Here is a 13146-nt window from a genome sequence, read left to right as displayed (position 1 = left end):
CAGAACAGGCCCTTCAGCCCACGATGTTGTGCCGACCATTGATCCTCATGTATGCACCCTCAAATTTCTGTGACCATATGCATGTCCAGCAGTCTCTTAAATGTCCCCAATGACTTTGCTTCCACAACTGCTGCTGGCAACGCATTCCATGCTCTCACAACTCTCTGTGTAAAGAACCCGCCTCTGACATCCCCTCTATACTTTCCACCAACCAGCTTAAAACTATGACCCCTCGTGTTTGCCTTTTCTGCCCTGGGAAATAGTCTCTGGCTATCAACTCTATCTATGCCTCTCATTATCTTGTATACTTCAATTAGGCTCCCTCTCCTCCTCCTTTTCTCCAATGAAAAAAGTCTGAGCTCAGTCAACCTCTCTTCATAAGATAAGCCCTCCAGTCCAGGCAGCATCCTGGTAAACCTCCTCTTAACCCTCTCCAAAGCATCCACATCTTTCCTATAATAAGGCGACCAGAACTGGACGCAGTATTCCAAGTGCGGTCTAACCAAAGTTTTATAGAGCTGCAACAAGATCTCAAGACTCTTAAACTCAATCCCCCTGTTAATGAAAGCCAAAACATCATATGCTTTCTTAACAACCCTGTCCACTTGGGTGGCCATTTTAAGGGATCTATGTATCTGCATGCCAAGATCCCTCTGTTCCTCCACACTGCCAAGAATCCTATCCTTAATCCTGTACTCAGCTTTCAAATTCGACCTTCCAAAATGCATCACCTCGCATTTATCCAGGTTGAACTCCATCTGCCACCTCTCAGCCCATCACAGCATCCTGACAATGTCCCGCTGCAGCCTACAACAGCCCTCTACACTGTCAACGACACCTCCAACCTTCGTGTCGTCTGCAAACTTGCTGACCCATCCTTCAATCCCCTCATCCAAGTCATTAACAAAAATTACAAACAGTAGAGGCCCAATGACAGAGTCCTGTGGAACACCACTCACCACTGACTTCCAGGCAGAATACTTTCCTTCTACTACCACTCGCTGTCTTCTGTTGGCCATCCAATTCTGTATCCAGACAGCTAAGTTCCCCTGTATCCCATTCCTCCTGACCTTCTGAATGAGCCTACCATGGGGAACCTTATCAAATGCCTTGCTGAAGTCCATATACACCACATCCACAGCTCAACCCTCATCAACTTTTCTAGTCACATCCTCAAAGAACTCGATAAGGGTTGTGAGGAATGACCTGCCCCTCACAAAGCCGGGTTGACTGCATTTAATCAAGCCATGCTCTTCCAGATGGTCATAAATCCTATCCCTCAGAATCCTTGCTAACACCTTGCAGATGACAGACGTGAGACTTACTGGTCTGTAATTGCTGGGGATTTCCCTATTTCCGCTCTTGAAGAGAGGAATTACATTTGCCTCTCTCCAGCCCTCACGTACGACTCCAGTGGAGAGCAAGGATGCAAAGATCTTTGCGAGTGGCGAAGCAATTGCATTTCTCGTTTCCCAAAGCAGCCGAGGACAAATCTGGTCCAGGCCTGGCGACTTGTCAATCTTAATGTTTGACAAAATTTTCAGCTCATCAGCTTCCTCTATCTCTATCCATTTCAGCATGCACACCAGCTCTTCAAAGGTTTCATTCACTACAAAGTTTGTTTCTTTCTTAAAGACAGAAGCAAAAAAGTCATTTAGGGCTTCCCCTACCTCCTCCGACTCCACACACAAGTTCCCTATGCTATCCCTGATCGGCCCTACTCTTTCTTTGACCATTCTCTTATTCCTCACGTAAGTGTAAAATGCCTTTGTGTTCTCCCTAATCCGTTCTGCCAAGCCTTTCTCGTGCCCCCTCCTGGCTCTCCTCAGACCATTTTTGAGCTCTTTCCTCGCCTGCCTGTAATCATCTAGAGCTGAGCTTGACCCTAGCTTCCTCCACGTTATGTAAGCTACCTTCTTCCTTTTGACGAGATGACCATGCATTCCCACTTAACCTCAAATGCAACAGTGCCTTGAGGCCACTATCTCCCAGAAAATACCATTCCATCCTCAGCGGTATTTGATTGCACTCATTCATGATGATAAGACCATAAAATGTAGGAGCAGTTGCAGGCCATCTCATCCATCGAGCCTGCTCTGCCTTTCAATGAGATCAGGACTGATTTGGTAATCCTCAACTCCACTTTTCTGCCTTTTCCCCATAACTCTTTACTGATTAAATGTCGATCTCAGTCTTGAATATACATAATGGCTCAGCCTCAACAGCCCCTACGGTAAAGAATTCAACAGCTTCACTACCCTGAGAGAAGAAATTCTTCCTCTTCTGTCTTAAAAGTACAACACCTTATGTGGAGATTTTGCCCTCTAGTCCTAGCTCTCCCCCCATCAAGCTTACAACCTCCACAGCCTGCAACCCCAGAGGAGACAGCCACACTGAGCCCTGCCGCATCTTCACCATCCCCCCAGACCTCCCACTGACTGAGGACGAACGGTCAGTCCTTCGCAAGGGGCTCACCTTTGTCCCCCTACAACCACACATCAACGAATACCAGTCACGGTCGGACATAGAGCAGTTTTTCCGCCGTCTTCGCCTCCATGCCTACTTCTTCAACCGGGAACCCAACCCTCCTTCCACTGACCCCTTCACCCGCTTCCAACACAAGTCCTCCTCCTGGACACCACCCCCAGGCCTCCTACCCTCCCTCGACCTCTTCAACTGCCGTCGAGACATCAACCGCCTCAACCTCTCCACCCCTCTCACCCACTCCAGCCTCTCCCCCGCAGAACGGGCAGCCCTCCGCTCCAACCCCAACCTCACCATCAAACCCGCAGACAAGGGTGGCGCAGTGGTAGTATGGCGCACTGACCTCTACATCGCCGAGGCCAGACGCCAACTCTCCGACACCACCTCCTACCGCCTCCTCGATCATGACCCCACACCCGAGCACCAAACCATCATCTCCAACACCATTCACGACCTCATCACCTCAGGGGACCTCCCACCCACAGCCTCCAACCTCATTGTTCCCCAACCCCGCACGGCCCGTTTCTATCTCCTTCCCAAAATCCACAAACCTGCCTGCCCTGGTCAACCCATCGTCTCAGCCTGCTCCTGCCCCACCGAATTCATCTCCACCTATCTGGACTCCATTTTCTCCCCTTTGGTCCAGGAACTCCCCACCTACGTCCGTGACACCACCCACGCCCTCCACCTCCTCCAGGACTTCCAATTCCCTGGCCCCCAACACCTCATATTCACCATGGACGTCCAGTCCCTGTACACCTGCATTCCGCATGGAGATGGCCTCAAGGCCCTCCGCTTCTTCCTGTCCCGCAGGCCCGACCAGTCCCCCTCCACCGACACTCTCATCCGCCTAGCTGAACTCGTCCTCACACTCAACAACTTCTCTTTTGACTCCTCCCACTTCCTACAGACTAAGGGGGTGGCCATGGGCACCCGCATGGGCCCCAGCTATGCCTGCCTCTTTGTAGGTTACGTGGAACAGTCCCTCTTCCGCACCTACACAGGCCCCAAACCCCACCTCTTCCTCCGGTACATTGATGACTGTATCGGCGCCGCCTCTTGCTCCCCAGAGGAGCTCGAACAGTTCATCCACTTCACCAACACCTTCCACCCCAACCTTCAGTTCACCTGGCCCATCTCCAGCACATCCCTCACCTTCCTGGACCTCTCAGTCTCCATCTCAGGCAACCAGCTTGTAACTGATGTCCATTTCAAGCCCACTGACTCCCACAGCCACCTAGAATACACCTCCTCCCACCCACCCTCCTGCAAAAATTCCATCCCCTATTCCCAATTCCTCCGCCTCCGCCGCATCTGCTCCCACGACAAGACATTCCACTCCCGCACATCCCAGATGTCCAAGTTCTTTAAGGACCGCAACTTTCCCCCCACAGTGATCGAGAACGCCCTTGACCGCGTCTCCCGCATTTCCCGCGACACATCCCTCACACCCCGCCCCCGCCACAACCGCCCAAAGAGGATCCCCTTCGTTCTCACACACCACCCTACCAACCTCCGGATACAACGCATTATCCTCCGACACTTCCGCCATTTACAATCCGACCCCACCACCCAAGACATTTTTCCATCCCCTCCCCTGTCTGCTTTCCGGAGAGACCACTCTCTCCGTGACTCCCTTGTTCGCTCCACACTGCCCTCCAACCCCACCACACCCGGTACCTTCCCCTGCAACCGCAGGAAATGCTACACTTGTCCCCACACCTCCTCCCTCACCCCCATCCCAGGCCCCAAGATGACATTCCACATCAAGCAGAGGTTCACCTGCACATCTGCCAATGTGGTATACTGCATCCACTGTACCCGGTGCGGCTACCTCTACATTGGGGAAACCAAGCGGAGGCTTGGGGACCGCTTTGCAGAACACCTCCGCTCAGTTCGCAAAAAACAACTGCACCTCCCAGTCGCAAACCATTTCCACTCCCCCTCCCATTCTCTAGATGACATGTCCATCATGGGCCTCCTGCACTGCCACAATGATGCCACCCGAAGGTTGCAGGAACAGCAACTCATATTCCGCCTGGGAACCCTGCAGCCATATGGTATCAATGTGGACTTCACCAGTTTCAAAATCTCCCCTTCCCCTACTGCATCCCTCAACCAGCCCAGTTCGTCCCCTCCCCCCACTGCACCACACAACCAGCCTAGCTCTTCCCCCCCACCCACTGCATCCCAAAACCAGTCCAACCTGTCTCTGCCTCCCTAACCGGTTCTTCCTCTCACCCATCCCTTCCTCCCACCCCAAGCCGCACCCCCCGCTACCTACTAACCTCATCCCACCTCCTTGACCTGTCCGTCTTCCCTGGACTGACCTATCCCCTCCCTACCTCCCCACCTACACTCTCTCCACCTATCTTCTTTACTCTCCATCTTCGGTCCGCCTCCCCCTCTCTCTCTATTTATTCCAGTTCCCTCTCCCCATCCCCCTCTCTGATGAAGGGTCTAGGCCCGAAACGTCAGCTTTTGTGCTCCTGAGATGCTGCTTGGCCTGCTGTGTTCATCCAGCCTCACATTTTATTATCTTGGAATCTCCAGCATCTGCAGTTCCCATTATCTCTGATACTATCCTAAGAATCTGTGTTGCTTCAACAAGGTGTTTCTCATTCTTCTAAATTCCAGTGGGTACAGGCCAAACATACTCAACTTTCCATCATAAGACTGTCCCTCCATACCCAAAAGCAGCCTAGTGAACCTAGTGACCATCCCTTTGCTGCTGGGCCCACCTCGCCAATGCTGCTGTCAATGCTGGGTACCTTGCTGAACCCACACTTACTCCGCAACCAGGGTTCCCCAGCTCCACGGCCACCAAGGAAGGGAGGGTTTAGAGCCAGGTGAGGATGCGGTCAACAAGAGAGGGAGGGTCCAGAAACTTGGGTTCTGGGGAGGGTTGGCAAGAGAGGTGGAGCATAGTGGAAATGAAACTTGAGGAGAGGGTGGATTCTGAGCCTTGGAGGCTTGGGAGTTGCATGGGAAGGGGAAGTCAGGCTTCCTTGGGCAGTAGTACCCCGGACTATGTTTAACTACTACCAGCAACCAAACAAACTCCTTGTGATTCTACACAGCAAGCTGCAAGTAACACGGTTGCTGTAAAATCCAGAATTTCTGCCCATGGGAACTGGGCAAAGCCATTATTCTGATAATTAGATAAGAGAGGGAAATACAGGCCAAAACATGCCACTTGGGCAATGTCAAGTTTGATTAAAGTAATATGATGTAATATGTACCAATTCTTCTCTATTGAAGCAGTTCCTCTAGGGGGCACCATCACATTAGTTTAAATGCATATAACGTTTACAGTCCTGAGAAGCAACAGTGCATAAAATGTTCTTTGAAAATTCAGTTTTCTTTTCAAAACTTGAACCAAATTATGGAAAATATTTGTATTCTATAGAACAGCAGAAAATTTAGTGCATTTAAAAGATATACCACTTTGCTTTTCTGTCTTAGTTCTGAGGTTATTGAAGTGAGAACCGTCAGTTAACATAGGCAATTTTATGCTAATAGTATGTTATAATGATTGTAAATCTTCATGTTTTCCATGACATATCAAAACAATCAAGAATCTTCTTGCCTCGCTACCTCTTTGTAAATGTTGAATTTTGAAAATGATTTCTCAGTTCTTCTATAATGAACTGCAACCACAGATTGAAACCAGTGGTCACTGAGACAGACTGTACTCTGCTTCTGAGGCAAATCTATGAGCCAAAATATAATTCCTTTTTAACAAGTAGAGACAACAGACATTGACTCGATGGGCCGAATGGCCCTACTTCCACTCCTGTGTCTTATGGTCTAAATAAAGCCTACAGGACCTGGTTACCGTGAACAGGGAAAGTTGGCAAGTGATGAAATGCCTGTAAATGGTTCAGAAAAAGCACCCATACTCTGTAATATAGCATCGGGAGATGTAGCGGAGTGGTAGATGACGGGAATGGTGGGGTTGGGAGATTCGTTTTTACCCGTGGACGGAGGGACAGAAAGTCTTCAAGGTAGCCAGGCAACAATCCCAGAAGAGGTTGCTGGGGAAGCAATGCTGAGATCTTGGATCCCAAGGAATGCCTACAAAGCCAACATAATGATCTCACCAGAGTTGCTAAATTAGGAGTCTTATTTCTCAGATCAATTACTCTTTCTTCATACCTGAATCACCTGCGGTGTCCTGACTACTCAACACTTTATTCCTCTGATTCCCTAACTTTCCAATTTATACTGTTCCGTAGTTCATGCTACATCATTAGGCATTTTGGCCACTGTCGTAAATGTCTCTTTGAACTGAACTCTAAAGCATTTCATAAACTTAAAGGGAGTTACATTCATTTTGGTGGTACCTATTTGTTTTGGTCAATACAAGGCCCCTCAAAGTCTCCAAATGGTGAGGATAGAGCGCACCTTTGATGTTATGTGGGCTGGTGCCATTCATCTGGTAGGATTAGAACACACACGGTTAATTAACAATAGGCAGAATATATATCAATGCCAGTCAACATGCCAATTGCTTGATGCCAATGCTGTTGCATTGGAACTGCACATGATGCCCTCACTTATCCTCCCACAGGTGAACACAGCTTCAAAGACATGACTAAATCCCTCTATTGAAAGGAATTATCAACAGCTTTGTTGGTGGGCTATTTTATCGAGCTTCTGCTGCAGTTCTACACATTTTGGGTGCTTTTTATAATTAACTGAAGTTTCATAAATCTACACGGAGAAAGATGGTGGGGGCTGAAGTACATTTTTGCTGATTTTAAGGTATCTGCAGAAATGTGCTGTTCCTTTGGGAGCTCACACAATACTCCATTGTCATTGTCAAGTACACATTGAGCATGACTAGGAGAATGAGGCATGGCTACTCAAATCAAGATAGGTTTCTACAAGAGAAAAAAGAAGGAGCAGAATTATAGAGTCACATAGCACGAAAACAGACCCTTTGATCCAAATTTTCTGCGCTGACCAAACATTTCCAGTCTGACCTAGTCCCATTTACCAGCATTTGGCCCATATCCCTCTAACCCTTCTTATTCGTACATCCATCCAAATACCTTTTAAATGTTGTAATTGTACTGGCCTCCACAACTTCTTCTGGCAGCTTGTTCCAGACATGCACCACACCTCTGCATTACCCCTCAGGTCCTTTGTAAATCTTTTCCCTCTCACTTTAAATTTATGCCCTCAATTTTAAGCAGGAAGCCATGTCAATCCTGGAAGTTCAGGGAGCTATTCCCTGCATGGACCTGTGATGACCAATATTTGACAAATCCACACTTGACAAAAGTGAAATCTTCCAACTACTTCAGCCACAACACTGGCCTCAGAGTGTCTTGCCAGTAGTTGTGAAGGTAACACTGGAGATGGGCTTCCATGTCTCCAGCTCCTTTCTCGTTGCTGTTTCAGCTATTCACAACATTTCATAGTGTGCAATGTATTGCTGTATAAGGGAAATCACTGAGTATTTCTCTTGCCAGAGAGAAACAAGTGGAGTGAACATACAAGCTTGACAGGATTTAGGGATGAGTTGCTGAGGAGAAAAAGGTCTGAAAGATTTTACTGTGATATAATTATAACAATTCTGCACACATTATGGCACAAAGTAACAAAGATATTGCATCATGTCAGTCTCATGTATTATAGAACTTTCTTTGATCTTCAGTGAAACTTAAATATTTCTAGGCCACTTCAAACTTCTGTAATATTACCCATAGAGTCATATAGCACAGAAACAGACTCTTCAGTCCAACATGTCCATGCTGACCAAATTTTGCAATCAAAACTGGTCCTACTTGTCTGTGTTTGGTCCAAATACCTCTAAACCTTTCCTATTCATGTACTTGTCCAAGTGTCTTTTAAATGTTGTAACTGTGCTGTCTACCACTTCCTCTTGCAGATAAGTAAATGCCAGAGGACCAAAATGGTCTCCTTGCCAAAGCAAGAACTGAAGACAAAAGGAATCCAGGAATTAATGTAATGGTTTGACCATTTTTTGACTTTTGTTCAGTCAGATTCTTAAAACTTCCCTGAATTCCACAACAAACACTGAACCCTCACAGGAGGTAAAAGTATTTCTAACATCTTCAAATTGGTTGGGTAAGGCTGTAGAGTTGGTAAATGAGCCCTTCTATAAAGAGCAGGCAGCTTGAACATTGGATAACAAAGTGTGGAGCTGGATGAACACAGCAGGCCAAGCAGCATCTCAGGAGCACAAAAGCTGATGTTTCGGGCCTAGACTCTTCATCAGAGAGGGGGATGGGGAGAGGGTTCTGGAATAAATAGGGAGAGAGGGGGAGGCGGACCGAAGATGGATAGAGGAGAAGATAGGTGGAGGGGAGAGTATAGGTGGGGAGGTAGGGAGGGAATAGGTCAGTCCAGGGAGGATGGACAGGTCAAGGGGGGTGAGATGAGGTTGGTAGGTGGGAAATGGAGGAGCGGCTTGAGGTGGGAGGAGGAGATAGGTGAGAGGAAAAACAGGTTAGGCAGGCGGGGACGAGCTGGGCTGGTTTTGGGATTCAGTGGGGGGAGGGGAAGAACTGGGCTGGTTTTGGGATGCAGTGGGGGAAGGGGAGATTTTGAAGCTTGTGAAGTCCACATTGATACCATTCGGCTGCAGGGTTCCCAAGCGGAATATGAGTTGCTGTTCCTGAAGCCTTCGGCTGGCATCATCGTGGCACTGCAGGAGGCCCATGATGGACATGTCATCTGAGGAATGGGAGGAGGAGTTAAAATGGTTCATGACTGGGAGGTGCAGTTATTTATTGCGAACCGAGCGGAGGTGTTCTGCAAAGCGGTCCCCAAGACTCCGCTTGGTTTCCCCAATGTAGAGGAAGCCACACCGGGTACAGTGGATGCAGTATACCACATTGGCAGATGTGCAGGTGAACATCTGCTGAATATGGAAAGTCATCTTGGGGCCTGGGATAGGGGTGAGGGAGGAGGTGTGGGGGCAAGTGTAGCACTTCCTGCGGTTGCAGGGGAAGGTGCCAGGTGTGGTGGGGTTGGAGGGAGTGTGGAGCGGACAAGGGAGTCACGGAGAGAGTGGTCTCTCCGGAAGGAGGACAAGGATGGGGATGGAAAAATGCCTTGGGTGATGGGGTCAGATTGTAGATGGCGGAAGTGTCGGAGGATGATGCGTTGTATCTGGAGGTTGTTGGGGTGGTGTGTGAGGATGAGGGGGATTCTTTTAGGGCAGTTATTGTGGGGGCAGTGTGTGAGGGACATGTTGCGGGAAATGCAGGAGACACGGTCAAGGGCAATCTGGACCACTTCAGGGGGACATTTGCAGTCCTTGAGGAACGCAGACATCTGGGATGTGCGGGAGTGGAATGCCTCATCGTGGGAGCAGATGCAGCGGAGGCGAAGGAATTGGGAATAGGGGATAGAATTTTTGCAGGGGGCGGTGTGGGAGGAGGTGTATTCTAGGTAGCTGTGGGAGTCGGTGGGCTTGAAGTGGACATCGGTTTCTAGCTGGTTGCCTGAGATGGAGACAGAGAGGTCCAGGAAGTTGAGGGATGTGTTGGAGATGGTCCAGGAAAACTTGAGGTTGGGGTGGAAGGTGTTGGTAAAGTGGATGAACTGTTCGAGCTCCTCTTGGGAGCAAGAGGTGGCACCGATACAGTCATCAATGTAACGGAGGAAAAGGTGGGGTTTGGGGCCAGTGTAGGTGCAGAAGAGGGACTGTTCCACGTAACCTACAAAGAGGCAGGCATAGCTTGGGCCCATGTGGATACCCATGGCCACCCCCTTTGTTTGTAGGAAGTGGGAGGAATCGAAGGAGAAGTTGTTGAGGGTGAGGACGAGTTCGATGAGGGTGTCAGTGGAGGGTGACTTGTCGGGCCTGTGGGACAGGAAGAAGCGGACAGCCTGAGGCCATCTGCATGAGGAATGCAGGTGTATAGGGACTGGACGTCCATGGTGAAGATGAGGTGTTGGGGGCGAGGAAATTGGAAGATCTGGAGGAGGTGGAGGGTGTGGGTGGTGTCACGGGCGTAGGTGAGGAGTTCCTGGACCAAACGGCAGAAAATGGAGTCCAGATAGGTTGAGATGAGTTTGGTGGGGCAGGAGCGGGTGGAGACAATGGGTCGGCCAGGGCAGGCGGGTTTGTGGATTTTGGGAAGGAGATAGAAGCAGGCGGTGCAGGGTTGGGGAACAGTAAGGTTGGAGGCTGTGGGTGGGAGGTCACCTGATTTGATGAGGTCATGGATCGCATTGGAGATGATGGTTTGGTGCTCAGGGGTGGGGTCATGATCAAGGGGGCGGTAGGAGGAGGCGGCGGAGAGTTGGCGTTTGATCTCGGTGATGTAGAGGTCAGTGTGCCATACTACCACTGCGCCTCCCTTGTCTGCGGGTTTGATGGTGAGGTTGGGGTTGGAGCGGAGGGCTGCCTGTTCTGCGGGGGAGATGTTGGAGTGGGTGAGAGGGGTGGAGAGGTTGAGGCAGTTGATGTCTCGACGGCAGTTGGAGTTGAAGAGGTCGAGGGAGGGTAGGTGGCCTGGGGGTGGTGTCCAGGATGAGGACTTGTATTGGAGGCGGGTGAAGGGGTCAGTGGAGGGAGGGTTAGGCTCCCGGTTAAAGAAGTAAGCGTGGAGGCGAAGGTGGCAGAAAAACTGCTCTATGTCCAAATGTGACTGGTATTCGTTGATGTGTGGGTGGAGGGGGACAAAGGTGTGGCCATTGCTTAGGACATTGCTAGAGGATCAGCAAATGTGGAAGGGAGGGAATATGTGATTGGAGGAGATAACACATTATGGAGTTGGAGAAGCACAGCAGGCCAGGCAGCATCAGAGGGGCAGGAAAGTTGGCGTTTCAGTTGGGACCCTTCTTCAGAAATGGGGAGGGGGAAGGGAGCACAGAAATAAATAGAGAGGAGGGGTGAGGCTGGGGAAGGTAGGTGGGATGGTGATAAGTGAGTGCAGGTAGGGAGTGGTGGGAATTGGTCAGTGGGATGGGTGGGGCGGATCGGTGGGAGACAAGATGGACAGGTTGCGTCAGGTCAAGGAGGTGGGAACGAGAAGGAGGGTTGGACATGGGATGAGGCTGGAGATGGGGAGATTTTAAAACTGGTGAATTCCATGTTTAGGCCATTGGGTTGTAGGCTCCTGAGGTGAAATATGAGGTGCTGCTCCTCCAGTTTGTGTGTGGTGTCATTGTGACACTGGAGGAGGCCCAGGATGGACATGTCTCCTTACCTGACAGTGGAGATACTATGATGAACAAGGTGGTTCTCCCAGGATGAGGCTATCCCATTGCACTTTGGGTATGCTGATGCCTGCGATGTCTCTAAATGCAGGATACTCAACTGCAAAATTTGTGGTAGTGGGGCACTGCCTTCGTGCCCTTTCTTGTTGTCTCTGGGTGATTGGAAGAGCTGGGCCAGTAAGCATGAGACTGCTAGGTCTCCACATGATGGCACGTGATTGGGGGAATAGCTTGTCCCTCTTGTGATCGCCACTCCTCCAGTCACACCACTGCATTGCATTCCTTCTTTTGCTGACACTTGCACTTCCAGTTGTTCAGCCGCGTTTGAACTCGGCCCATTGAACTGCAGAGGTTGGAGACATATTTAGGAGGTATAATTCCAAATTCCAAATGTTTACCAAGCTTCTCTCAAAAGCATAGGATACATTTCACCTGGGATGGATGACTTGTTAAACTTGAGAGATGAAGGCTAATTTAGCAATTACTAGTATAGCAATTACTAATTGTGGGATAAGGTAGTAATGTCATTAAACTATTAGTTCAGGGCCCCAGGTAATGTTCTGGGGACATGGATTTGAATCCCATCATGGCAAATGGTGAAACTTAAATTCAATTTTGAAAATCTGGAATAAAAAGCTACTCTAATCGGAATCATGTAGCCATTGTTGATCATTCTAAAGGCCCATCTGGTTCACTAATGTCCTTTAAGGAAGAAACTTTACCCTCCCTACCTGGTCTGGCCTACTTGTGACTCCTGACCCATAATAAAGTAGTTGTGGCTTTGCCCTCTGGGATAACTAGGGATGAGCCATGCTAGCCCAGCTCGCAACATCCACATCCCATGAACAAATAAAAAAATCCTTTCTATTTTTTGCTCTATTTGACATCACTATTTTCTGCAACTTAACATTATTCCCTTTTTGTATGAATGCAAAAGTATCTTGTTATATGTCTCATGCCATATTCTCTGCTTCTGTAAGAGTTTGTATTTTATGCCTAAATAGCCCACCATTCTTTAAATTATCTTTTTACACCTTATATATGTCTAAAATATTTTTCTGTTCCCTTTAATATTAGCACCCTGAATCATCTCCACCTTGAAAGGTGTGCTACCGCTGAGTGAACAACAGCACATTTAATCTACAGGATTAAATAGGCATTTTGCAAGCATACAAAGTCAGAATGAATACAATTTAACTGTTTCACTGCAGATTGAGAATTGGTGGCTGAGGTGGTAAAATGAATGTTCAAATGATTGACTATGAAACAAAAAAAGCTGCACAATCCAGACCCAGAGATAATGGGAACTGCAGATGCTGGAGAATCCAAGATAACAAGGTGTAGAGCTGGATGAACACAGCAGGCCAAGCAGCATCATAAGAGCTGGAGGGCTGACGGTTTGGGCCGAGGCCCTTCATTAGAAAAAGCAGGGTCTGATGAAGGGTCTAGGCCTGAAAC

General features: G+C 48.9%; 1 non-coding gene across 1 annotated transcript; it reads left to right on the top strand.

Annotated features, from left to right (window-relative positions):
• Positions 1-11670: 11670 nt before the first annotated feature.
• LOC125453724 (U1 spliceosomal RNA) lies at positions 11671-11834 on the top strand. Its single transcript, XR_007247834.2, has one exon. It is a non-coding gene; the product is annotated as a U1 spliceosomal RNA (small nuclear RNA).
• Positions 11835-13146: the final 1312 nt, after the last annotated feature.

This window comes from Stegostoma tigrinum, chromosome 6 (assembly GCF_030684315.1).
Source record: "Stegostoma tigrinum isolate sSteTig4 chromosome 6, sSteTig4.hap1, whole genome shotgun sequence".
In the NCBI taxonomy this organism is placed as follows: Eukaryota; Metazoa; Chordata; class Chondrichthyes; order Orectolobiformes; family Stegostomatidae; genus Stegostoma; species Stegostoma tigrinum.
This window is presented reverse-complemented; position numbering and strand designations above follow the sequence as displayed.